Here is a 27,743-nt window from a genome sequence, read left to right on the forward strand (position 1 = left end):
AGCGGCATAACTAAGGAGCTTGGGGCCCCAGTGCGAGTTTTACATACGGCCCCAAGCACTCTATTGATATGGAGCCTCAAAACCCACCAAGGACATCTGCAGTGTCAGAGAAGTGTCATCAGAAAGGAAACAGCTTGTTAAAGGAACCCCTTTCGCGAACAGTTGTAACATTTAACATACATGTAAACACACACATGTCTTCCAGAGTAAAATAAGTCACAATTGTTTTTCTCCTATGTTGCTGTCACTTACGTTAGGTAGTAGAAATCTGACAGAAGCAACAGGTTTTGGACTACTCCATCTCTTCATGAGGGATTCTCAACATGGCCTTTATTCTTTATAAAGACACTCCCTGAAAAGGATTTATACAAAGATGATAGCCGGCCTCCCTGCTCACTGCACACTTTTTTGGCAATTGGAGGGAACAACTGCCATTTAATAACTGAGTCTGCTTTTGAAAATTAGGGATGGTCGTATTCAGCCAACTTCGCTACGCTGGAACTACGTGTAGTTTTACGCAATTACGCTTTGCCAAACTACGGCTTCGAAATCAAATATTCGTTTCGTATGCATTTTGTAGATTACGGGTTAAAATACGCAATTACGCATAGTGCGAAGCGTAATGTATGCAGATGCTTATGTCCGTATACAGAAAATTTTATGCATTAATTCCTCTTTAAATGCTTAGACTGGGAACTCTTCTATGCGTACATTCCCGTTTCCAATGCGTAAATTTGTAAGCATACAATCACACGCGGTAAAATAGACGCGAGTAGCGCATTCGTAGTTCACTACGCAATACACTTGTTAACTACGCATAGTGGGCGTAATCTACGCATAGCGGTACTTCGCTACACGTAAATTCGTAAGCGTCGTTTTGAAACCACTTACGAACTACGTAGATGCGAACTACGATGCGTAAACTCGCACTGGCGTAGTTTCTGCTCATCCCTGTTGAAAATAAAGAAAAACCCCTGAGAATCCCCCATGAGGAAATGGGCAAGTCCAAAACCCATCAATTCTGTCAGATTTCTACTACCTATTGTAAGTGTCAGCAACATAAGAGAAAAGTAATTTATGGCTCATTTTATCTTGGAATTTTTATTTGTATGTATTAAAACGTAGAGATGTCGCGAACATAGATTTTTCCCTTTGCTAACGGCGAACTTTTGAAAATGTTCGAAACAGGTGAATCTGGCGAACCGCCATAGACCTCAACGGGCAGGCAAATTTACCTACAAAGACTGTTTCTGGCCACAAGAGTGATGTAAAAACTTGTTTCAAAGGGCCTAAAACCTGGATTGTGGAATGCCAGAGGGGGAACCATGCCAAAAGTATCACCAAAAATTATGGAGTAGACACAAAGTCGGGTTTTAATCCCTAAAGGGCAGAAATCACATTATGCACAGCTCTGGGTGTCAGTGGGCTGTGGAGAGTCTCACACAGAGAAATACAATAGTACTATCAGAATACAGTGAGATAATAATGCACTGGAGTGGTACTGTGCAAGCAACTTAATGAGGCAACAGCAGTAGTGTGCACACAGCTCTGGGTGTCAGTGGGCTGTGGAGTGTCACACACACAAAAAAAAAAAAGAACACGAGAGACCGACGTGCTAGCCCTCAAAAGGGCTGTTTGGAGTGCTTTCACAGCAAGTGAGGAACAGGAACACAGGCCTAGCTAATGCTTTCCCTACCTATCTGCAGCAAGTCTGACACTGCTCTCACTAACAGTCAGCAGCCAGCAGAGAACTGATCCAATATGGCCACCACAACTGCTTTTTGATAGGGAGGTCCAGGATGGGGTGCTAGCTGATTGGCTGCTATGTGTCTGCTGACTGTGAGGTAAGGGGTCAAAGTTTAGCTCAATGATGATGTATAGGGTGCGAATTGAACACAACAAATGTTCGCTGTTCGCCACGAATGCAAACAGCGGATGTTTGTAGAATACTGCTCGCCGGCAAACAGTTTGGGTCATCTCTATTTAAATGTATTTACATTTGTATGATTTTCATGATAGTGGTCCTTTAAGGATTACCACAATACATTGCCCATACCATATAGAGGTGTTCATGACCAGCATAGCACCAATCAAAAGCTAATAAGTTGGATGAAGATGGCCCCTAGTGGGCCCCTCTGGTCTGGGGTCCCTGATGCGGTCCTAACCTCTGCATCTCCTATTGCTACGCCACTGACGACATTCTGTGCTGCTTCCGGGGTTTGCACTTGGGCTCCATTCACACTTACAACATTGTGTTGTGTCGCACAATAACCCTGCAGCACAGGGGTCGAGTCCTGCGTGGACACGGGTGAACGGCGTCCACCCACTTTTTCTTCAGAGTGAACGCCGTTCACCCTGGCTTGTGTGGAGGGGAGCAGAGCAGAGAAGGCGAGCTATGGGGACAGCGGGGATGGGCGGACATCTCCCCCCCCATCCCTCACCTTTGTGCTCCCCTTCCTGCCTCTCCCCTCCAGTGTTGTTAAGTGTCGGGCCCGGCGGCAAAAGTGGGCGGAGACTTTCCGCCTTCTTCCAGCCGCAAAGGGACGCTCCGCTCTGTGTGCGGCTAGAAGACCAGACTAGCCGCACACAGAGCGGAGCGTCCCTTGCGGCTGGAACGAGGTAAGTCTCCGCCCACTTTCGCCGCCGGGCCCGACACTTAACAACGCTGGAGGGGAGAGGCAGGAAGGGGAGCACAAAGGTGAGGGATGGGGGGGGGGGGAGATGTCCGCCCATCCCCGCTGTCCCCATAGCTCGCCTTCTCTGCTCTGCTCCCTCCGGGTGGGGGCACACCTGGCTACCTGGGCACATATACCCCTGCCTACATATACTGGGGACATATACACCTGCCTACATATACTGGGGACATATACACCTGCCTACATATACTGGGGACATATACACCTGCCTACATATACTGGGGACATATACCCCTGCCTACATATACTGGGGACATATACCCCTGCCTACATATACTGGAGACATATACCCCTGGCTACATATACTAAGCACATATACCCCCTGGCTACATATACTGGGCACATATACCCCTGGCTACATATACTGGGCATATATACCCCTGCCTACATATACTGGGGACATATACCCCTGGCTACATATACTGGGGACATATACCCCTGGCTACATATACTGGGCACATATACACCTGGCTACATATACTGGGCACATATACCCCTGGCTACATATACTGGGCATATATACCCCTGCCTACATATACTAGGGACATATACCCCTGGCTACATATACTGGGGACATATACCCCTGGCTACATATACTGGGGACATATACCCCTGGCTACCTGGGCGCATATACTCTGCCTACATATACTGGGGACATATACCCCTGCCTACATATACTGGGGACATATACCCCTGCCTACATATACTGGGGACATATACCCCTGCCTACATATACTGGGACATATACACCTGCCGACATATACCCCTGCCTACATATACTGGGGACATATACCCCTGCCTACATATACTTGGGGACATATACACCTACCTACATATACTGGGGACATATACACCTGCCTACATATACTGGGACATATACACCTGCCTACATATACTGGGGGCATATACACCTGCCTACATATACTTGGGGACATATACACCTGCCTACATATACTTGGGGACATATACACCTACCTACATATACTGGGGACATATACACCTGCCTACATATACTGGGACATATACACCTACCTACATATACTGGGGACATATACCCCTACCTACATATACTGGGACATATACACCTGCCTACATATACTGGGGACATATACCCCTGCCTACATATACTGGGGACATATACCCCTGCTTACATATACTGGGGACATATACACCTGCCTACATATACTTGGGGACATATACACCTGCCTACATATACTTGGGGACATATACACCTGCCTACATATACTGGGGACATATACCCCTGCCTACATATACTGGGGACATATACCCTTGCCTACATATACTGGGGACATATACACCTGCCTACATATACTGGGGACATATACCCCTGCCTACATATACTGGGCATATATACCCCTGGCTACATATACTGGGCACATATACCCCTGCCTACATATACTGGGCACATATACCCCTGGCTACATACACTGGGCATATATACCCCTGGCAACATATATTGGGCATATATACCCCTGGCTACATGTACTGGGCATATATACCCCTGGCGACATATACTGGGAACATATACCCCTGCCTACATATACTGGGCATATATACCCCTGGCTACATATACTGGGCACATATACCCCTGGCTATATATACTGGGCACATATACCCCTGACTACATATACTGGGCACATATACACCTGCCTACATATACTGGGGACATATCCCACTGGCTACATATACTGGGGACATATCCCACTGGCTACATATACTGGGCACATATATCCCTGGCTACATATACTAGGCAACTATACCTCTGGCTACATATACTGGGGACTACTATACTCATGGCTACTTATACTGGGGACACCTATAGACCTGGCTACCTGGGGGTACCTATTTTGGGGGAACTGCTGTCAGATTATCTGCATGTTTGTGGAATCGCTGTTATGTATTTTGGGGAACAGCTGCCAGATTATGTGTATGTTAGGGGAACGGCTGCTGCCAGATTACGTGTATTTTGGGGAACTGCTGCCAGATTGTGTATGTTAGGGGAAAGGCTGCTGCCAGATTACGTGTATTTTGGGGAACTGCTGCCAGATTGTGTATGTTTGGGGGACCACTACTGCCAGATTATATGTCCTTTGGGTGTACCGTGTTACGTGTATTTTGGGTGATCCGCTGCCAGGTTTTGCGTATTTTGGGGAACTGCTTCCAAATTATGTGTATGTTGGTGGAACTGCTGCTGCCACATTGTCTATTTTGGGGGAACCACTTCCATATTATCTGTATTTTGGAGGAACTTCTACCAGATTATGGCCCTGATTCACAAAGCGGTGATAACTCAGTTATCACGCCTAAAAGACTTTAGGCGTGATAAGCCGTGCAAAGCTGAGCAAAGTTTTGCGCGCGTAGCGCACCTCGCTGCGCGCGCAAAGTCCCATAGGGCTCAATGGACGCTGCGCGCGAAGCACGGTACACTGCGCGCGCAGCGCGGTGCGCTACGCGCGCAAAACTTTGCGCGCGGGAGATCGCGCGAGTTTCTTCTTATCACGCCTAAACTGAGTTTAGGCGTGATAAAGGGCTTTTCACAGGCGTGCAAACACTTTGCACCGCTTTGTGAATCAAGCCCTATATGTCTTTTTGGTGAAATGCTGTCAGATTACATCTATTTTTGGGGGATACACTACGGCAGAGCTCAAACTTCCTTGGCAGACCTTTTACATCACTGCTAAGGTCATGTATATTTGGCCCCACCCATGACCACGCCCACGGTGTGCTTGACCACGCCCATTTTTGGCATTCTCCGAGTGAGTCCACTCACTTCTTTTCCCAGGACTAGACCCCTGCTGCAGCAGCAATGATAGCCCGATGGGATTGCAGTGCAGCGGGTTGCGACACAGTAGCGCACTGCATGCAGTGTTAACAGTAAGATGAGCCCCTTTACATTGCCAATGAGGCACACTTATGTGCAGCCATTGCCGTGCGATTGTAGAATAATCGCACCGCAACCTAATGTAGGATGCGTGGAAGGGGCCTAAAGGCTTATGTTTATCTCTTTTTATTTTGTACCCCATTTATAAAAGCCACCCAAATTTTTATTTTTCAAAACCTATTCACACACATATACAAAATGTTTAAGAGCACCCCTAGTGTAAAATAAAAGGGTGTTACTCTTCCCCATATAGTTCGGTGAATGGACAGGAATATAAATCACCCGTTTGCTGGGAAATGACGATATTTATTATGAACTGAGGGGCAGCAGTACATGAATATTACTCATGGAGGAGGGGCTACACATGGAATGGGAGGGGCAGCAGTACATGGATATTACTCATGGAGGAGAGGCTACACATGGAATGGGAGGGGCAGCAGTACATGGATATTACTCATGTAGGAGAGGCTACACATGGAATGGGAGGGGCAGCAGTACATGGATATTACTCATGTAGGAGGGGCTACACATGGAATGGGAGGGGCAGCAGTACATGGATATTACTCATGGAGGAGAGGCTACACATGGAATGGGAGGGGCAGCAGTACATGGATATTACTCATGGAGGAGAGGCTACACATGGAATGGGAGGGGCAGCAGTACATGGATATTACTCATGTAGGAGGGGCTACACATGGAATGGGAGGGGCACTGCTGCACACAGAAGGGGAGCCAAACATACTTAGCCTGGGGCACAAAAAGTATAAATCCGGCCTAGTATACATCCTAGAACAACACTAAATCCTCAGCACTGCTCATTCATCCGGTATCATCAATAATGCATATAGTACACAGTACTTAGCATATCCAATAAAATTATCCAGCTGTCACCCTTCTGTGTAAAAGAGCTCTTGTGGCTTCTCCAAATAGAGTCATTTAAATCTTTCTTTTATCTTGCAGCCACCCAGCTGAAGGAAATTCTTCCATCACTACAAGCAAAAGAAAGTCTTGGGGGTGTGGTTTAGAAGTTTCTACAATTTATTGGATGTGCCACAAAATGAAAAAGGGGGACAAAAATAATTTACTCTCAAATTAGGACACTAACAAAGTAAGAAACAACTGTAAGATGCTGCCTGCTCTTTACCCGACCGGTTTCGCCTCTTTGGCGTCCTCAAATCCCCCAAAGACTCTTTTTATGAAGAAGAGTGACAGATGGATTTTTATATCGGATGTGATAAGTACTACATTCTATATGCATTATTTATGATACAGGAAAAAAGTGCAGCGCTGCAGAACACGAGTTGTTTCAGAATAAAAAAAAGGAAATGATCTCCTTTATCCAGTTCCCAGATTGTCTTGGCCCAATATCTGCCTGCTCACCCTGAATCACTTCCCCTTTAGTCACATGGGGTATAAAGGAGGAGGAGTGATTGTGTAAGCTTAAGCCACACCTCCTTGCTGGCAGCCTATCATGACTTCACACTGACTGGGAGGTGGTAGGGGAGGGTTGAGAATGAGCAGGCAGTTGGAGATTGTGGAGGAGCTGTGAACTGGTGAATTAGATGATTTCCTATTTTTTTAGCCAAAAAAATCAATGCATTTTACAAAACATTTTCATGAATTATTTTCTGTTAAAGCGGACATGAACTCAGAACTTCCTCTCTGTTCTAAAAGGTAAGCAACAGCATAATAAACATTTCTTTGTTACAGTTGATACAAATCCTGCAATAAATCTGCAGTGTGTCTACTTCCTGCTTTCATGGAAGCAGACATAGTGTTAACTTCCTGTGTTTACAAATTAGCTGCTCTGCCGAGGCAGCCAGCTGACACAGCTGAGAGATCAAATCACACTTGTGATTAGTCACAAATGAGGTAGGATTAGACAGGCTATACTCTCTAAATACATACAAGGTGCATTTCTCTCTATTTCCCCTCTGTCCTGTGCAAGAGTTCAGGTCCACTTTAAATGCGTATATGAAAACCTTGCCTGAACTGGTAACCGCAGCAAATCTCATGCGCTGGATGATAAGCGAGTCTGCCTGAAATCAGTTAGGATGCGAACAGCAGATTGCGACTGACAAGTCCCTATCCGATGACGATCTGGAGAGATAAGAAGGCTGTAAGTGGAAAGTTTATCACGAGTTTACGGTGCTGATACCCGCAATGGACCACAAAGTTGTTGAACCTCTGTATAGAGTTCCTTTGTCACCCCGGTAACCACTGAAACCAACGAATTAACTTCCTTCCTGCTCTCTGCCTCCATATCACAGGAACTGTCATCTTGTGGGAACTCATCAGCATCTGGAGAAATAAACCAATCAATCTAAAACAAGAGCTGTACTTCTATGATTTGTAACTTGTTAGGCCGGTGTTGGATCTGGCACCAATGGTAACCACAGGCCCTCCCAATGTGGATGTGGTATCCGAATACCTGAGATTAGCAGCGTCTTCTTAAAGTGAACCTCCAGACTAAAAATCTACATAACAGCACCGAAAAGGCTTGGCGTTTAACAGTTTCGCAGCATCAGAACTTCGTTTTTCTTACCCAAGCCTTTTTAGCTGCACAGGAGAAAACTGCCCGGGCATTTTTCCACTGATGCTGTGTGTGCAAAGCATGATGGGATTTCTGATGTTGTTGTTCTCGTTCTGCTGTTTTGGTGCAAAAAATTTTTTTTTTAAACTTTAGTTTGAGATTTGAAGCCTAGAACACACAACTGGGAGGGGTGATCAGGACACAGGACAGTTGGAACTGTGTCTCATGCTACCTGTCACCTCCTTTCAACCAAAAAGATGGCTGCCCTCATGAAATCACAAACATTTGCCTGTTCTTTTAAAACAGGGTGGGTAAGAGATTATATTACTTATATTTTAATTAACATAACTAATGTAACTTAATGACAGTATGTTTGTTTAGGCTGAAGTTTTCCTTTAACAAAATGAGGTAGCCATCCTACGTCATCACTAGCACGGCATCCCTAATGCACATGCATAATGGGATGCACAGGCCATTAAACAGCTGATTAGCAGCTGATGTCGGAAGACCTTTTGGCGATCAGTTTGAGTGATTTGAGAATGGCATATTGTATTTTAGTTCCTTCGCATTTTGCACTTAGGTTTTTTTTTTTCCCCATGATTTTGAATGAGACAGCTTTCTGCTTTTTCCCAAAAAAAAAAAAAAATTCCAAACTTTTTCCAAAATTTTGATGGATTTTACCATATCCCCCAAAAATTGCGAACAAATGCTGAAAATCTTCTCCACCCCAACGTGGGCTTGTCTGCTATATTTATTCCTACATTGTTACATCACTAATTTGTGTATCATTGTTGAATGCCATAATGTCCCTGTGTAACTGCATAAGGCAGGGGTAGGTGGCTCTTTTGATGGCTGCATCTGGCTGGCAGACAAATCAGTAGGGGTTAATTCACTAAGGTACACTGCTCAAGCAGCGCAGCTTAGTGTGGCAGCGCAAGTAAACTTTTCAAAGTAGCAGCTGCTGTAGCATGCACTACTAACGTACTCGCGTTACCCCAAAATGAACGGCTGCTCCAGTTGTTTCACCCTGGACCCTGTCGGGTCCAGTGACTTTGTAGGACAAGATCTCCGCACTTTGATTGGCCCAATAGCCTATTGGGCCAAAGTGCGGGGATCTCGTCCTACAAAGTTAATCAACCCCCGAGTCAGCTAGCTAATTGTACAAGCTGTTAGTCGGTATTTCTCCTGTCTGGCTCTCAGGAAAATTGCTGATGTTGCTGAAACCCAAGAGAAGCTGAAGACGTGTCTGACACTTCCGCTGCCCGGCGGATCACCTGTACACACATCACCATGGCAACAGGGACGTAAGACCTACTGTCCCAGTTTGAAACATTGTATGGCTCTCACGGAATTACATTTTAAAATATGTGGCGTTTATGGTTCCTGACCCCTGCTCTAAGGCCTAGTTCACACTACAAACGCAATAGCTTAGGGCTTAGCAATTGCGATTCTAAAAAGTGATTTTTAGAGCGATTTTTAAAAGAATGTGCATTTTTGCACAATCCTTTAGGAATAATCGCTCTAAAAATGGTACAGGCAGCATGTTTTCAAATTTTGTTAAAAATCGAAACACTGCAGTAAAAACACCCTCATACGGCAACACGGCTTTAGTGCTTTGCCGAACGCTGGCGATTAGCAAACTGAGCGCAGTCAGTGGCGATAAGCAAACTGAGCATAATCGCTCATGGGGCTTGATTCACTCAACTGTGTTAACTCATATCGCGGCCGTTTTCATGCGCATTTTCACGTTTGCGCTCGTTAGCAAAGTATCATGCGCAATTGCAAATTATTGTGCGCAAGAGCAAATTTTTGCGCAAAAGCGATATCTTTTCTGCCCGATAATTCGTGATCATGTGCAAGAGCGAAAACCAGTCCTAGGGCTTCATTCACAAAGCCGCTATGACTATTATCACGGTCGTGCTAGCGATATAGCACGCGTAACGTTCCCAGATTTCACACCGTGATTTTGTGTGCAAATTCGTGTTTGCGCGTGAAAAACGTTACGCGCATTATAGCGCACGCAAAACGCTAGTAATCACGGCTTTATGAATCAAGCCCCTAATGTCTCGCCTATCTATTGTACAGTGCTGTGTAAGTGTTAGCACATTATAAATAAAGTGTAATAAGATGACATCACTGCTAAAGTGATATAAAGTGTAAAAATGTTACAAATTGTCTTTTTTATGTACAAAATATGCTACAGTGTATCCTGTGCAGAAAAATAACATTTACAAACTAGACCGAATGATGTTTCTCCTTATTTCTCAACCAGCCCTTCAATGTGCTCTTAATTAATCCAGCGATGTCGCAATAGGAAGAAAAGAGCGAGAGGCCTGAACCGCCGCAGAGCGACACACCATGTTACCACACATACTCACCATCCGGGGGGGCACACATCTGTGTGAGGAGGGCGTGGCTTCATACAGTCCTCCATCTCCACACTGCGCTCTACATCTGCTCCAAACTAACAATATATGTGCAATAAAGGTTACTAATGACCTCTCACCTCTCCACCTGCAGGCCTCAGCCGCTATCCTATACAATAAAACCTAACTGTCCCCGCGTCATCCTCCTGTCTGTTTTTTTGCTACTGCGTATGTGTAACCGACAGGAGGAGGGGCGGGCGGCCATTGGTCCGTGCAGCACGTCCTTGAGCGTGCGCGTCCGCTTATGCGTAAAGCAGTGATGGGCCGAAATTTCGCATGTGCAAAATTTTGCATCAAAATTCGCATTTCCGCATTGTAACCGTAATGCGAAATTTCAGGGAAAATCGTACTTGATCTCGTATGTAATAGTAGTATTTCATAATTTCACGTCATTTTCACGCAATTTCGCGCAATTTTGTGCCGATTTTGACAGTTCATAGCAAAGCTCCCATAGATGCTATTGCTACTAGAATTGGTACTTATATTAAAGAGAATAGTGAGTACAAGTCAGAAAAGAATTTTTAAAAAGACCTTGTAGTTTTTGAGAAAATCGATTTTAAAAATGCAAAGAAAAAAAAAAGTTTAAAAAACATTTTTTCTTTGCATTTTCTAAATCGATTTTCTCAAAAACGATATTATCTATTTGGAAACCCACTGTTCCCATTAACATAGGTAGCAATTTTGGTGTCAATAGCATAAAGGGGGGCTTTGCTATTAACCTCCAAAGTTGGCACAAAATTACGCAAAATTTCACGAATTTTATGCGAAATTACAAATGACTACGAAATCAATGTAGTTTGCAAATCATAATTACGTATAGGCATAATTGCAAAAATGTACACAAAATTGTTTTACAAAATCGTAATTTTGCGGATTACGATCATCAAGAGCCTATCGCCCGTTTGGCCCTTAGGTCTAGTAGAAGTCTATATCCCCAAACTCCCTGTTCAGAAGTCAACCTATATCAAGCTCACTCCTCAATACTCACCTGAGGCCTGGAGCCCACTAGAGCGTTTAGGGAGAGCTTTCAATCGCTAGCGATTTCCCTAAACGCTCTGCCAATGTAAATGGATTTGACAGATTCCACTAGAGCGATTGCGATTAAGGAAATCACAGTCGCAGGACATGCAGCATTTTGGGAGCGTTTCCACTCTAATGAATTGTATAGGAGCAGGGAAATCGCTTGCAAAACGCTATCACAAATTGCTAGCGATTGCGATAGCCCTTTGCACTTTCTAGTGGGTTACAGGTCTGAAGATGGATCAGGGAACCTCACAGCGATGCCTCGTGATCCATCTACCTACCAGCAGGAACACGCGTTGGCACACGATGAGCACGAACAGGAAATCAAGAGATCGCGGTTCTTCTTTGCATAGGAGTGGTCAGGGGTTTTAACCACTTCACCACTAAGGGGTTTTACCCCTGAAACACCAGAGCAATTTTCACCTTTCAGCGCTCCTTCCATTCATTCGTCTATAACTTTATCATTACTTATCGCAATGAAATGAACTATATCTTGTTTTTTTCGCCACCAATTAGGCTTTCTTTAGGTGGGACATTATGCCAAGAATTATTTTATTCTAAATGTGTTTTAATGGGAAAATAGGAAAAAATGTGGGAAAAAAATATTTTTCAGTTTTCTACCATTATAGTTTTTAAATAATGCATGCTACTGTAATTAAAATCCATGAAATGTATTAGCCCATTTGTCCCGGTTATAAAACCGTTTAAAATAGTTCCCTATCACAATGTTTGGTGCCAATATTTTATTTGGAAATAAAGGTGCATTTTTTTCAGTTTTGTGTCCCATCCCTAATTACAAGCCCATAGTTTATTAAGTAACAGTGTTATACCCTCTTGACATAAATATTTAAAAAGTTCAGTCCCTACGGTAACTATTTATGTTTTTTTTTTATTGTAATTTTTTTTTTTATTACAGAAAAAAAAAAATTGGGTAGTGTGGGAGGTAATGAGTTAATTTATAGTGTAAAACAATGTATATGAAAAATGCTTTTGGGTATAGTTTTACTATTTGGCCACAAGATGGCCACAGTACTTTGTTGTTTATGTGACCTGTAAGCGTCGGAAGGACGCTTGCAGGAAGTTTAGTGAGGCTGGGAAACGTTTTTTTTTTTTTTTCACAATGATCGCACTGCTTCTCATTGAAGCAGCCTATCATTGCTGGGGGCTTAGATCAATGAACGGGAATGGTTTTTCCCGTTCATTGATCTCCGGTGGCGTGCACGAGCGCGGGAGCGCGGACACCGGCGGTAGCTGCGGATATCTACACCCCTGGTGGGGAAGGGGTGAAAAAAGGGGCGTAGATATCCGTACCTGTTGTGGAAAAGTGGTTAAAGATCTGATCCGTCGTGATGGTAGTTATCGCCATGTGTTACCAAACGTCATTGATGTAATAGGGCGCCTGTACCCATGTCGTGAGATCGCGGAAATGAGCGCTCATCACAAAAAAAAAAAGCAAAAAAAAACAAACAAAAAAATTGGTCGTCAGAAAAATGGCTATGAAAATCGTGTAGTGGGCATTGGTCTTAAAGGAATACTATCGATACCCAAGTGTTCTAAAATGACAGTGTGCAAATAATGTCTAAGTAGCTGTGTAAACATTTTCCTACTTTTCATGTTAAATATCAGAGGCAAAAGCTGTAGTTTATTGAGGGTAGGATTTAGCTATATTGGGACAAATCAATTGCAGAAGGGGTGTCTGCTTCAATGCACAGCCAGAGTTGCATATCAGACTACAGAAAGCAAATATCAAACATATCAAACTCTGAAAGCAAAAACAGTATGAAAAGCTGTGACAATTAGTTACATTTCCTCTGCTCTCTTCAGACACTTCAGTCAGAAACACAGGACACAGGGGCTGCAGCTGTTGGGAGCTCTCTTCTCTGTCACACACAGAGCAACACATACAGTTAACTGATCAAGTGTGAGGGGAATTTCCCCTCTCCTCATGGCTCAGTCAGCCGTCAGTTTTTGTCAGTAAACTTTGAGGCAGGGGTCACACTTGTCGGCTTTCGTGCGCGTTTTCTGCACAGAAAAACTGTTTTCAACTGAGAACTCATGTTAGTCAATGAGCTAGGTCACACTTGAATGTAGATTTCGCACGCAAAAAAAAAACTGACATCTTGCGCAATTTGTCAGTTTTCTCTATAAATTACATTAGCTGTTGTAAGGTAGAGGTAACATTTGTCTTTCAGTTTTCTGAAAAGTGTAGCGATTTTAGCATCGCTGCAAAAAATCTCTAGCAGTTTGAAAAACAGGTGTAAAATGAAAGTATATGGAAGTGTTCTCATCTAAGCAATTTGCGATTTGCTGAAACATAAACTCGTTGCTTGCAGCGTTTTCTGTTTCGTTTGTGTTTATTCTAGAGTGAATGGGCCCAAAAAAGGCTTGAAAAGTACTATAGCTGGGGTAAAGGTGCGTACACATATACGACAAGGATTGTTCATAATAAGCGAGCATCGATCACTAAAATAGCGATTGGTCAATAAGGCTGCTTTCACAGTAAGACATTACAGGCGCACGTTAGAGCAGCCTGTAACGCAGCCCAGCCCACCGCACAGCAATGAAAAATCAATGGGCTGTTCACAGTGCCCACGTTGCGTTACCGTGTAACGCTGCACGTTCAATGAAAGTGCAGCATGCTGTGCGTTATACGCGGTTTTAGCCGCCTTAAGACTGTTTGCACATGCTCAGTAATGTTGGGAGGAGGAGGGAAAAGTCCGCTATTGTGCCTAGCCACATGGCTAATTAATATTCACTGCACTGTGTGACGTCATGTGTTTACTTCCTGGAGCGGCTGCTTTGTGCGACGATTGGCTGGCGGGACCATGTGATGCAGAGTGTTCCGATCACGTGGTCTCCACAGTCTTTTGACGCATGCGCCATTTTCGTTCTACCAGTATCGAACGAAAACGGCGCACCAAGAGACTCATAACGCTTCTCTATGTAGCGTCCAACTTTAGCACCACCATGCGTTGCGTTAGGGGCACGTTATGCGACCTTAACGTCCCCTAAAACGCAACGTCTTGGTGTGAAAGAGCCCTAAAATAGCGATTGGTCAATAAAGCAAAGTAACTTTATAAGTGGCCAACGATGAAGTCGTTGAAAAGCAAACGATGCAGAAAGAATATACTATTTAAAAGTTGTTACTACGCATGCGCTGTGGTTTGTGAACAGTTGTTTCCTTAACGATCTCCTTGCACACACACTTTTATTAACATTAATTGTTTAAAAAAAAAAAAGTCAGGTTGGTTCCGTCTTTTGGAACGACTTGGCTCGTTGGTTGTTGGCTTTGATTATCGTTGGCCGATACCTACTGGAACGATCGCTTCAAACGACTATAGTTGGATGTGTGTGTAGGAGAATTTAGTCTTTTTAGGTAGTGAAGCCGGCAAACCTTTGCAGGAGCCGTCTCTAAGGGCCCATTCACACTTGAGAGTTTTGCCGGCGATTTCGGCAAAACGCTCAACCGCTAGCGCTTTTGAAAGCGCTAGTGCTATAATACCCTATGGGCCTGTTCTTACTTGGGCGATTTGCGGTAGTTACCGCAAATCGCCCAAAATCGTGAAAGGCAAACGCGTCGTCTGCACCATTTTCAGGCAATTTCCCGGCGATCGCGTTTCAGTGCTATAGAAGCGCTAAACACGATCGCGGAAACAAATTGCCGCAGTGTTCAGTGATTTTTCCGCTGAAAAATCACTCCCGCAAAATGCTTGACAAATTATAAGTCCATACCTCACAGCTTGAACAAATGGGCAAGATAGAGACCTTTAGAGCCAGTTCACACTAGGGGCATTGTTGAGATTTTCTTAAGCGCTGGCGATTTTCAAAATCACCCTGAGGGCCGGAACCCACAGGAGCGCTTTTGGCAGCGCTGCGATACGCTAGCACTTTGCCAAAACGCTGGGCTAATGTTAATGAACGGGGCAACTTCCACAGGAGCGTTTGCGTTTCCCAGAAACGCAAACGCAGGACGTGCAGCATTTTGGGAGCATTAGCGCTTCAATGTAAAGTATTGAAACGCTAGCGGAAACGCTCAGCAAAACCGAAACTGAGCGGTTTTGCTAGCGTTTTGCGGTTCAGCACACTTACAAAATGAAAAATAATTCACAAGACCAATCAGGATAAAAACGCGAAACGCAAAATGCTACGCAACCGCTGAGCAAAAAAATACAATGTTGCAAAACGCGCCCGAAAAACGCGCATGAATCCGCTTGCAAACCGCTCAGACAAAACGCTAGAGGTTGCGTTTCGCATTTGCTGATTTCAGTGGGTTCCAGGCCTGAAAGCGTTTGTGTAATGATTCCCTATGAGAAAGTTCCCATCTGAGCGATTTGTTTGCGATCCGCTCAGATAAGCAGTGCGTGGGCCATTTTTGAGGCGATTCCGCCTAAATGGAAGGTAGAGGAAAAACTCAAAACGCTCACAAAATGGCTCACGTCAGGAAGTGAAAAACCGCAATCGCCTTGCAAAACCAATTAGAAAAGCGCTTAACAAAAATGAAAAAAATGGCCAACACAAATGGCCAAGCAAGCGGAACGCAATGTCCGAAAAGGACACCTGAAGTAAGAGGTATACGGAGGCTGCCATATTTATTTCATTTTAAACAATACCAGTTGCCTGGCAGCCCTGCTGATCTCTGGCATCAGTAATGTCTGAATCACACACCTGAAACAAATCCGGTCAAACACCTGGGCCCATACGCAATTACCTTCTTCTCCTGAGTTTTCTCCTAGATTATATTGTCACACTTATGGTATTTGAATCGTATGCGTTTTAGAAAACGCATGTAAAAAACGCACATAAAAACGCTCGTTCACACTAATGGCGTTTTTGCCCTTTCTTTAAACGTAGGCGATTTTCAAAAGCGCCCACAAAAGCGCTTGTGCAATGATTCCCTTTGAGAGAGTTCACATCTGAGCGGTTTGTTTCCAATCCGCTCAGCAAAGCGCAGTCTGTACCATTTCTGAGGCAATTTTGCCTCAATGGAAGGTATAGGAAAACCGCAAAACGCTCACAAAATCACTTTGTGCAGCGATTGCAGGGATGAGCAGAAACTACGCCAGTGTGAATTTACGCATTGTAGTTTGCATCTACGCATCCTAGTTCGTAGGTGAAGTTGCAGAACTACGCTTACAATTTTACGCGTAGCGAGGTACCACTATGCGTAGCTTACACTTACTATGCGTAGTTAACATGTGTATTGCGTAGTGAACTACTTATGCATAACTCGCGTCTATTTTTCTGCGTACGATTGTATGCTTACATATTTACACATTGGAAAAGGGGAATGTACGCATAGAAGAGTTCCCGGTACAAGCATCTAATGAGGAATTAATGCATAAAATTTTCTGCATACAGGCATAAGCATCCGCATACACTACGCTTCGCACTACGCGTAATTGCGTATTTTAACGCGTATTCTACGAAACGCATACGAAGCGAATATTTGATTTCGAAGCCGTAGTTTGGCGAAGCGTAATTGCATAAAACTACACGTAGTTCCAGCGTGGCGAAGTTGGCTGACTACGACCATCCCTGATCGATTGCGTTCGTGTTTTTAAGAATACATTGTATTTATTCTTTTCCGGGTCACAGAGTTCACTTCCTGACTTGCGTCAGAGAGTGAATTACAAACCTCTCTGGAAAAGCGTTTAGAAAAGCACTTTTATCAGAAGCGCCAGGAAGGGGGAAAAAGCGCACAAAAAAGCAAAACGCATGAGTTTTTCCTGCGTTTTTCATGTATTTTGGGTTTCTTAACCTATTTTGGTTCCTGGACGTAGAAATTACGTCCAGGAACCATGTGCGCTGCCGCGCGCCCCCGCGGCCGATCGCGCGCGTGCACGCGCACTCCCGGCCGCGGATTCGGTAGCCAGGGAATCAATGTATCGGGCTATGGTGCCCGATCGATGATTCCTCTCCCCCGGGACCCCCGCTGAAAAAGCGACAGCTTCTCTCGGAAGCTGCGCCTTTTCTGACCGTTCCCTCCCCGATGCGCCACTCTAAGCATGTGTTACGCTTAGAGTGACGTCATGTAAACAAACTCATGGCGGCCATCTTGTGGCCAAAAAGTAATACTACAACTGAAAATAAAAATAAATTCAAATGAACACACATTTACATTATAAATCTATTGTTTACCCCCCACCCTCCCAAAACTACCCAAATAAAATGTTCACTATAAAAAAAAAAAACCCATTACAATAAAAAAAAAAAAAAAACATGTAAATATTTACCTAAGGGTCTAAACTTTTTAAATATCAATGTAAAGATGAAATATTTCTATATTTTTTTTATTTTAAACTTGTTAATAGTGATAGATGCAAAATGGAAAAAATGCACCTTTATTTCCAAATAAAATATTGTCGCCATACATTGTGATAGGGACACAATTTTAACGGTGTAATAACCGGGACATATGGGCAAATACAATACGTGAGTTTTAATTATGGAGGCATGTATTATTTTAAAACTATAATGGCTGAAAACTGAGAAATAATGAATTTTTCCATTTTTTTCTTATTCTTCCTGTTAAAATGCGTTTACAGTAAAGTGGCTCTTAGCAAAATGTACCCCCCAAAGAAAGCCTAATTGGTGGCGGAAAAAACAAGATATAGATCAGTTCATTGTGATAAGTAGTGATAAAGTTATAGGCTAATGAATGGGAGGTGAACATTTCTCACGTGAAAAACCATGGAACCTGAATGGGTTAATTAATATTCATATTTAACATGTAAAACTAATCATTTTCAAATTAGTTTTTTTTCACCATAGGAAAGCATTGCATGCAGAACGCTTGTGTTTTGCATACAGTATGCAGAAAGAATGAGCTTGTTAAGCGTTTTGAAAACGCTTCGAAAAACGCAATGAAAATACGGTACTTTTCCGTTAGCCGGGCGCATTAAAAGTTCGCATTAGCACAAAAGTGTTAGGATGCGTTTCCACTAGTGCGGTGGGAAATCGCCGCGGACGAATTCGCATGCAGGAGCGAAATCACATGCGGTTGTATGCGAATTTTACCGCGAATTCGCATACGATTTTGCATGGATGACGCTGTGTGTGCGAATTTAACCATGTCAGTGCCTGTGTGCTTTTTCATTGAATCCATGCGAATTCGCATGAAAAATCGCATACAAAAACGCCATGCAAATTCCCTATAAAATACATTGTATGCGGTGTGCGCGGTGTCCAAATTCGAATGGCTCTGCTGTGCAGATTTTTCCTGCACAAGAAAACGCTCCGTTTTCCTGACAAGTGGACACAGGTTCATTCACTTGTATTGGTTATGCGAATTTGCATGCGGGGAACGCATGCGAATTTGCGTTAGTGGAAGGTATAGGAAAATCGCTAAATGCTTTGAAAAACGCTTGGATAAACAATCATGTGAGCATGTTTAATTACAAAGTACATTGAAGGATATTCCATTCCAGGTCAAAGAGGTCACTTCCCGAAAAAACAAACAAAAAAAAACACACAAATTGCCAAACAAAAGCGCAAAGATTGCACAACACTTAAAAAACACCTGGAAAATTGCTTTTAAAAGCGCTCAGCACTTGCAATTTATAATGTAAACAAAGCACAATATTCTAATGGTCTGAGTCTTATGGCCCGTACTCACGGGCTGCAGAAGTGGCCTGTCGCCAGCACACGTGAGCGTGCTAGCGACAGGCCGGCGACAGCTTCTCTCCAGGTCCCTCCGCGTACACACGCGGAAGAGAGACCAGCGGCGAGACGGAAGCTGTCGCCGACGTTCCTCCTCCCCCCGCCGGAAGCTTCATTCACCTCAATGGAGGTTGCTGTCGCTAGTCCGCGTACTCACGCGGACTAGCGACAGTTGCGGCGGAGGTGCGGCGGCGACTGTTGCCATGCGATTGAAACTTTCAATCGCATGGCGACAAGAGCGGCGGGCGACAGTTCGGGGTGCGCGCGTGTGCGACGGCCCATACTCACGGGCGACCTGTCGCCGCAACACGCGCGCGCCGCGTGTTGAGGCGACAAAAGTCCCTCGTGAGTATGGGCCATGAGATTCCGATTTTGGAGTTCTCATAAGCTATAAGCCATAATCTTCAAAACTATAATAAATAAAGGCTTGGGATATCTCGCTTTGCATGTAATGAGTCTATTTCAAATATTAGTTTCACCTTTTTTAAGTATTTGCGTCTCCACATTACCAAACAGTCAATCTACCACACACCATACAATCTTGCAAAAAATTGATCAGTAATTTCCATCACTCTCGATCAAGAAACTACCTGCCCCCCAAATAAATAAAATAAAAAAATTTGATCATGATTTTTAATCGAATTTAAAAAAAAAAAAAGTCTGATTTTTCTGTTGAAACGATCATTTTTATTGAATTGCTGAAAAATCAGATCATTTTATTGTATCATGTGTGGCCACCTTTAGAAAGATCCGTCGTTCAAACCTTCCTGACCAACCTATGCGGCAGATTGATTCCTCAGTTTGCAAAGACATTTATCTCACGTGTGTACCCAGCTTTAGTTCATGTATCGGGTCTGTCCCCTCCAGAAGACGTCATCGGGGACGGATGCAGCAATAAGTGACGTTTGCATAGGCAGAGAGGTGACAGGATCTAACAAGCTGCTCCAGCAGTAGATCTGCCTCAGGTAATCCTGCAGATCCCAGCAGGTCCCTGGATAGCGGTGAGGGGGGGCCGAGCTGCAGTCCACTCCTCCATGTGTCGCCCACTTGTCAGATCCAGTGTCACAGAGAGGAGGAAATAGCAGAGCTTAGTACAGCGAGCTGCAGACCTTGCGCTGCTCACAGCTAGAAGAGTTCTGCATGAAAAGTACAATATCCCAGCTACAAGCCTTGGGGGTGCTGCAGGAGGAGAGCAATATCCCAGCTACAAGCCTTGGGGGTGCTGCAGGAGGAGAGCAATATCCCAGCTACAAGCCTTGGGGTGCTGCAGGAGGAGGGCAATATCCCAGCTACAAGCCTTGGGGGTGCTGCAGGAGGAGAGCAATATCCCAGCTACAAGCCTTGGGGTGCTGCAGGAGGAGAGCAATATCCCAGCTACAAGCCTTGGGGGTGCTGCAGGAGGAGAGCAATATCCCAGCTACAAGCCTTGGGGTGCTGCAGGAGGAGGGCAATATCACAGCTACAACTACAAGCCTTGGGGTGCTGCAGGAGGAGTGCAATATCCCAGCTACAAGCCTTGGGGGTGCTGCAGGAGGAGGGCAATATCACAGCTACAAGCCTTGGGGGTGCTGCAGGAGGAGGGCAATATCACAGCTACAAGCCTTGGGGTGCTGCAGGAGGAGGGCAATATCACAGCTACAACTACAAGCCTTGGGGTGCTGCAGGAGGAGTGCAATCTGCAGAGCGGTGCAATAGGCACAGACAGCTGACTGCAGGGCTGATCCAGTTACACGTGGGAACTCGCACTAGGTAGCGATGGCAGGACTTGGCTCGCCTGGGGGAGCTTAGCGTTGTCTGAGTACAGCCAGCGGACTGCAAGCCTCAGCACGCTCCTCTGTGAATGTCCTATGACGTCGTGTGACAGCGCCAGCGATCGGACGCAAAGGTAAGTGCAAACTTTTCTCATGACGTTTAAGTTGTAACTTGTTAAAGTACACATGAAGTGAAAGGGGTATGGGGGCTGCCATCTTTCCACCTTTCTCATAGATTTAGGAGTTACAGGAACCTAGGATCCGGAATGAGTGCAGGCTGAAGCAGAACTTTTAGCTAGAGGCTGTTTATGTATCTGGAGGGAAATGATTCATAACTGATAACTTTATGATGGAATGCAGTTGTCAGTTATTCCTATTAGGCCTCTTTGCCACGGAAAGTTGTACTGTGTGCTCAGCAAGCAGTTACCAGGCAGCAGTGAGCAGTTACCAGGCAGCAGTGAGCAGTTACCAGGCAGCAGTGAGCAGTTATTCTTCTCCATAGCAGTGCATTATGAAATATTTTAGTTAAAACGTGTATAGTGTGAACTGAGCCATTGGGAAACATGGGCATTACTTTGAAAATCAGTTGTCCTTTCAGCTATAACTGAGAGCAACTGATTTAAGTGTAAATTGGGCCTTAAGGGCCTGCTTTGATAGTTTCAGAATTTACAAATCAGAAAAAAAAATCTTTTATAATCTACCAGTTGACCAGCAGACATGCTGATCTTTTAGCTTTGATAGTATCTAAATCACACCTGAAACAAGCATACAGCATTGTCTGGAACAATCATGCAGTCAGTGTCTGAGACCTACCTGGAACAAACATTCAGGCTTCTTTTCCACAGACTGTTTACCTGTGTGCTCAGCAAGCAGTTACCAGGTAGCAGTGAGCAGTTACCAGGCAGCAGTGAGCAGTTGTGAGAGTTTGAGAGGCATTTCAATGCCTATCAACAGTCCTTGGAAAAGAGGCCTTAGTCAGTGTCTAAGGCACTCCTGGAACGAGCATACAGCAATGTCTGGAACAAGTATACATCAGTGTCCCAACTGGTCGCAGGAAATTTGGGCGCATGAGGCAAGTGGACATAAAGGGCGCCGCCATTCACTCTCATAATAAATATAAATTGATGGGCGCTGAACAGGAAAAAAAGGGCGCTCGGAGATTAACGTTTTCAAACTGTGCTTGTGATGATTTAAAAGTACAAAATGCGACCATGACAAATAACGTTTACAAAAATACTAAACATATCTATCGTTTTTAACTAAAACGTTATTTAAGATTGTATCCCTTACTGTTTGTAAAACATTATTATTCACATAATAAAGTAATCACTAAGGGGGATTTAGGGTTAGGCACCACCAGGGGGGATTTAGGGTTAGGCACCACCAGGGGGGATTTAGGGTTAGGCACCACTAGGGGGGTTTTAGGGTTAGGCACCACTAGGGGGGTTTTAGGGTTAGGCACCACCAGGGGGGATTTATGGTTAGGCACCACCAGAGAGGTCTTAGGGTTAGGCACCACCAGGGGAGATTTAGGGTTAGGCACCACCAGGGAGTAGAGATGTCGCGAACCTCCGATTTTCGGTTCGCGAACCTCCGCAATAGACTTCAATGGGGAGGTGAACTTTGAAAATTTGAAAAAATTCTACCAGTTAGAAAAAATGTTTCAAGAGCTCTAATACCTGCAGGCACACCTGATTGAGTGAAATACACATCACTGCTGGAGGATCCACCCACCCACCCTCCTCCAAGCAAGGTCCTTATACCATTTGACTCAGTTGTCTGCCTACACTAATTAGTTATGGGACAGCTGCTACACACTCTGCTAGGGAGATTTTAATTAGCCTCTTGTGGGCTCCCTCCTCCCACCTACTGGAGGGAGGAGGGTCTCTTCTGCCAGGGAATTATACTATTTTAAAAACCAGTATACATCATACCATGGGTGGGAATCGAACACAGATTTCACTGTGTGGTAGGCAAGTCACCCTAACCACTGTACCACTACAGTAGTAAGTGAAGCTGGCCTAAAATTTAACATTTATGCTCAATGCAATAGAAACATTAGGTTGCTTAAAGGAGAACTGTAGTGAGGGGTATATGGAGGCTGCCATATTGATTTCCTTTTAAGCTATACCAGTTGCCTGGCAGCCCTGCTGATCTATTTGGCTGCAGTAGTGTGAATCACACCAGAAACAAGCATGCAGCTAATCTTGTCAGATCTTACAAAAATGTCAAACACCAGATCTGCTGCATGCTTGTTCAGGGTCTAGGGCTAAAAGTATTGGAGGAAGAGGATCTGCAGGATAGCCAGGTAACTGGTATTGCTTAAAAGGAAATCAATATGGTAGCCTCCATATACCTTTCACTACAGTTCTCCTTTAAAGGGAACCTAAATGAGAGTGATATGGATGTTTCCTGTAAACAATACCAGTTGCCTGGCAGTCCAGCTGATCTTTGTGACTGCAATAGTGGCTGAATCACACCCTGAAACAAGCATGCAGCTAATCCAGTTTGACTTCAGTCAGAGCACCTGATCTGCATGCTTGTTCAGGGGCTGTGGCTAAAAGTATTAGAGACACAGGATCAGCAGGCGATTCAGGCAACTGGTATTATTTTAAAAGGAAAAATCCATATCCTTCTTCGTTTAGGTTCCCTTTAAGGATTTGTAGCATAAAAGCCAACTCACATTGGCTGGGATTTGAACCTGGGTCTCAATGTGTGGTGGGCAAGCACATTAACCACTGTACCAACTGAAGCTGGCTTAAAATTTACCATTTATGCTCAATACAAGAGAAAAAGTAGACAAGACAAATAACATTTATATCACACTTTTCTCCTGGCGGACTCAAAGCACCAGAGTTGCAGCCACTAGGGCATGCTCTATAGGCCGTAGCAGTGTTAGGAAGACTTGCCTAAGGTCTCCTACTGAATAGGTGCTGGCTTACTGAACAGACAGAGCTGAGATTTGAACTCTGGTCTCCTGTGTCAGAGGCAGAGCCCTTGACCATTATACCATGCAGCCACTGCTTACAGATATGTAGCCAGACATGGCCTTGTCTTTTGTGTTCAACAGTTGTCAAGAGAAAAATTAGACAAGATAGCAGTGTTAGGAAGACTTGCCTACGGTCTCCTACTGAACCTCTACAATTCGGAGTGCCACAAGGATCAATCCTATCCCCTCTGCTGTTTGCAATCTACATGTTACCACTCGGTACACTTATCCAACGACATGGCCTGACGTACCACTGCTACGCCGATGACACACAGCTATACCTGTCCTTCAAACCTGGTGGAACAGACCCTACTCCAAAAATAAACTCTTGGTTAGCTGAGCTACAGGCATGGATGAATGATAACTGGTTGAAACTGAATGCTGACAAAACTGAGGTCCTCTTTGTCCAAAGCCAGCGCTCGCCATCAAAACAGCTCTATCCTAAAGCAACACCAATCAGGATTGGGAATTCAGACATAAACAGCTCCAACCTTGTGCGCAGCCTTGGCGTACTAATCGATGGGGATTTAAGTTTCAGAAACCAAATTTCATCTGTAGTTAAATCTTCCTACTTTCATCTGAAGAACATTGCAAAGATTAAACATCTGATTCCCCCAGAGGATCTTCCAACCCTAGTTCACGCCTTCATCACATCCCGGCTGGAAAAGTATGATATAAATGTTATTTGTCTTGTCTACTTTTTCTACTTTTTCTCTTGTATTGAGCATAAATGGTAAATTTTAGGCCAGCTTCAGTTGGTACAGTGGTTAGGGTGCTTGCCCACCACACAGTGAGACCGAGGTTCAAATCCCAGCCAATGTGAGTTGGCTTTTATGCTACAAATCCTTAAAGGGAACCTAAACTGAGAAGGATATGGATTTTTCCTTTTAAAATAATACCAGTTGCCTGAATCGCCTGCTGATCCTGTGTCTCTAATACTTTTAGCCACAGCCCCTGAACAAGCATGCAGATCAGGTGCTCTGACTGAAGTCAGACTGGATTAGCTGCATGCTTGTTTCAGGGTGTGATTCAGCCACTATTGCAGTCACAAAGATCAGCTGGACTGCCAGGCAACTGGTATTGTTTACAGGAAACATCCATATCACTCTCAGTTAAGGTTCCCTTTTAAAGGAGAACTGTAGTGAAAGGTATATGGAGGCTACCATATTGATTTCCTTTTAAGCAATACCAGTTACCTGGCTATCCTGCAGATCCTTTTCCTCCAATACTTTTAGCCCTAGACCCTGAACAAGCATGCAGCAGATCTGGTGTTTGACATTTTTATAAGATCTGACAAGATTAGCTGCATGCTTGTTTCTGGTGTGATTCACACTACTGCAGCCAAATAGATCAGCAGGGCTGCCAGGCAACTGGTATAGCTTAAAAGGAAATCAATATGGCAGCCCCCATATACCTCTTACTACAGTTCTCCTTTAAGCAACCTAATGTTTCTATTGCATTAAGCATAAATGGTAAATTTTAGGCCGGCTTCACTTACTACTGTAGTGGTACAGTGGTTTTAGGGTTAGGCACCACCAGGGGGGTCTTAGGGTTAGGCACCACCAGGGGGGATTTAGGGTTAGGCACCACCAGGGGGGATTTAGGGTTAGGCACCACTAGGGGGGGGGGTCTTAGGTTTAGGCACCACCAGGGGGGATTTAGGGTTAGGCACCACCAGGGGGGATTTAGGGTTAGGCACCACCAGGGGGGTCTTAGAGTTAGGCACCACCAGGGGGGTCTTAGGGTTAGGCACCACCAGGGCGGGGGGGGGGGGGGGGGTCTTAGGGTTAGGCACCACCAGGGTGGGGGGGGGAGTCTAAGGGTTAGGGATAGGTAGAGGGAGGGTTCTGTGTTAGAATAGGGTTAGGTTTAGTTGTAGTAATATGTTGGTAATATTTACTAATGTTTTACAACAGTTATTACTAACGTGTTCATTTTTTTTTTCATCGTTTTAAACAATATTTTCAGATTTTAATACATGAAGAAACAATAAATGAAGGTTATACACAATATCATACAATGATAACGATTATACATATATTATCGTTTTTTTAACAAACGTAATGATAAGTTTTACTTTTAAAACAGGGAAGATTATCGTTTTCACAATTTGCGATTTCATACACATTATTAAATGTTGTTTTAATTTCTAAAACATTCTTGTAAACAAAATACAACACAATATTTTTATAAATGCTATTACCGCTTATCGTTTACACCACGCACCCTTTTTTCCCGACGCCCTTTTTGCATGTACGTGTCACACCTAGAACAAGCAAACAGCCAGTGTTTGAGGTACACTTGGAATCAGCATGCAGCCAGTGATGATCACCGGATGAAATCCAAATAGGTTTTACTCAGATTTCATCTAGGTAATTAAAGCACCTGTGCGGGTGGGCGAGAGGGGGTTAAACTGACCCAGCAGGCGTCTTCTTTAATCCGTCCCACGGCGCCTTCCCTGATGCGTCCTAAGCCCCGGTCACGTGACTACAAACACTTCCTCCTTCCGGGTTGAAGGAGGAAGTGTTTGTAGTCATGTGACGCGCTTGGAATGCAGCGTGGGAGGCGCCGTGGGACGGATTAAAGAAGACGCCTGCTGGGTAAGTTTAACCCCCTCTCGCCCACCCGCACAGGTGCTTTAATTACCTGGATGAAATCTGAGTAAAACCTATTTGGATTTCACCTGGTGATCATCACTGGCTGCAGTCAGTACAGCTGATCTGCACACTGGTTCGGAAGCAGTGATTCCTCAAGTAGGGATTGTCAATGAGATGCAAATAATTTGGAGATGATGCAGCATTATACAAATCGTGTATGCAAATTTTTATGCAGCTTGAACATGAACCAATCAAATCCTGCTGAGGTAAAATTTGATTGGTCCATTTTCAAGCTACACACATTTGCATATAAAATGTACATAATACTGGATCAGATTGAAATTATTTCCATCTCATTGACCATCCCTATCCACAAGTATCCGTAGCAAAGGATCAGCACAATACACCGTTCGTTTAAAAATGGCTCCTAAGCAGTGCTGCTCACCAGGATTCCGGATGTCTGGGTAACCCGGATATACGAACTTTTTTTACGCTATCTGATTCAGATTCCGGATTTTCTAAAAATCCGGCTATCTATCTGCAGATATTTGGCCACATATCCCGGATATCCGCGGATATTGCGGATATCCGTATCCGAAATACTGTAACTAAGGAGCTGACGTCCTCTAGCCAATCAGAGGGCTCCCAGCAGAAGCCCTAGCAACCAATCACAGAGGGGAATCCTGGCCAGCCCCACCTGACCTCATTGAGCCAATCAGAGGGCTCTCAGCCTAAACCCTGGCACCCAATCACAGAAAGGAAAACTGGCCAGCCCCCTGTATAATAAGTAGGGCTGCCATGATGAGACATATCATCTTAGCTTGCTGAATTCTCACTGAGAGACATGCTCCAGTGCTGGTGGTCTACCAAGGGCTGTACACAGTTATAAACCTAAAGCTGTTCAGTGATTAACCCTTCACTACTGTCACTACACTATTGCTAAATCGTTAATTAGCTTGATTGATGTCAGAGTGTGTGCTCCAGTGCTGCTGGGCCAAGGGCTGTACACACTGATAACCTGTTCGGTGATTAACCCCTTCACTACTATCACTACACTATTGTTAAGTCGTTAATTAGCTTGATTGATGTCATTGTATGACAGTCAGAGTGTGTGCTCCAGTGCTGCTGGCCTAGCAGTGATAAACCGAAAGCTGTTCAGTGATTAAC

The 27,743-nt window shown here is 44.3% G+C and overlaps 1 protein-coding gene across 2 annotated transcripts in view; it reads left to right on the plus strand.

The window, feature by feature from the left end:
- The first annotated feature begins 7,141 nt into the window (after positions 1 to 7,141).
- P2RY6 (pyrimidinergic receptor P2Y6) overlaps positions 7,142 to 27,743 on the plus strand; it is a 141,784-nt gene continuing 121,182 nt past the window's right edge. The window contains exon 1 of one of the 2 annotated variants that reach the window (XM_068264663.1): positions 7,142 to 7,272. The gene's annotated coding sequence lies outside the window, so the exon portion shown is untranslated. Of the gene's footprint in view, positions 7,273 to 20,422; positions 21,125 to 27,743 lie in introns of those variants that run through there. The other variant, XM_068264660.1, reaches the window with a different exon arrangement.

Source organism: Hyperolius riggenbachi, chromosome 2 (assembly GCF_040937935.1).
Source record: "Hyperolius riggenbachi isolate aHypRig1 chromosome 2, aHypRig1.pri, whole genome shotgun sequence".
Taxonomy (NCBI): domain Eukaryota; kingdom Metazoa; phylum Chordata; class Amphibia; order Anura; family Hyperoliidae; genus Hyperolius; species Hyperolius riggenbachi.